This window comes from Poecilia reticulata, linkage group LG17, assembly GCF_000633615.1.
Source record: "Poecilia reticulata strain Guanapo linkage group LG17, Guppy_female_1.0+MT, whole genome shotgun sequence".
Lineage (NCBI taxonomy): Eukaryota > Metazoa > Chordata > Actinopteri > Cyprinodontiformes > Poeciliidae > Poecilia > Poecilia reticulata.
Window position 1 is genome coordinate 11,126,088 of NC_024347.1, and position 1,174 is coordinate 11,127,261.

Below are 1,174 nucleotides of genomic sequence, written 5' to 3' on the forward strand. Positions count from 1 at the left end.
TAGGTCTTTAAGTCATTTATTCTATTTGTTCATTCTATGTAGCTCTTCTTCAGCAACTGTAGTGTGGTGTTTGTCTACCCATATCCTCTTCATGTTTTTGTTAATTTTTTAAAAGAAAACTATGACACCAATAATTAAATAACTGTCAAAATCGAGGTCTACAATCAAAACATCACACAATATTAAAAAAGGTCTGCACAGTTTTAAGAAAAGGCCTTTGATGTGAAGTGTTTTTGAAACTACAGGTGGTAAGAAACTAACTTGCAATTAGGTTAGTTTGCAGGTTGGTTATCCAAGCAGAAAAGCTGACTAGCAAATGTAAGTTTTCTTCTTAATTAAAGATATAGGACGCCAACCCTCAAGTCCTGGATTGTAGGACACCCGACTTAAAATATCAGCTACTTTTTGCTCTCAATGGTGACTTACTTTAGCAATTCTACGCAGCACAAAAAATGCTTTATACGTTTTCATAACGTTGAAATGTTTAACGTCATTTTAACATTGCTTTCCCAGCTGATGTCTGTGCTAAAGGAGGTGAAATATCTGAGCATCCTGAAAGTCCAAAACATTCCTAAAGCAGCTCTTCATCTCTATTCTAAGCAGGAGAGATTATACCTGGTGGGTTAATAGCATCCTGACATCAAAATGGACATCATGGCAGCTATTGAGGTTAAATATTTCAATGTAAAATCTATGTCTGTGCTTCTTTCTGTCATGTAGTACACACAGACACTGACCTTAGTGACCCAATGGTACAACAAGCTAAAAAGCACCATCTTGGCAGTAGAGCTGGGCTTGGTGAAAGATGAAATGGACGGGGTGGGACGACAACTGGAACCAGCCCTTAAGGAACTGACATGGGCTCAGGATGACCTTTGGGACTTCATTCAGAGTACACAACAAGTGGTCAAGGTAGATAATATTTYCATCAGATTTCAAGGACATTCATCAATCCGTCATCAGAGGAGGAGCTAAAAGCAGAACATGAAGATGTTCTGCTTTCCTTCCTTAGGAACTGCTTGAAAACTGTTGAACATACAGGTCCTTCTCAAAAAATTTGCATATTGTGATAAAGTTAATTATTTTCCATAATGTAAAGATAAAAATTAAACTGTCATATATTTTAGATTCATTGCACACCAACTGAATATTTCAGGTCTTTTATCGTTTTAAT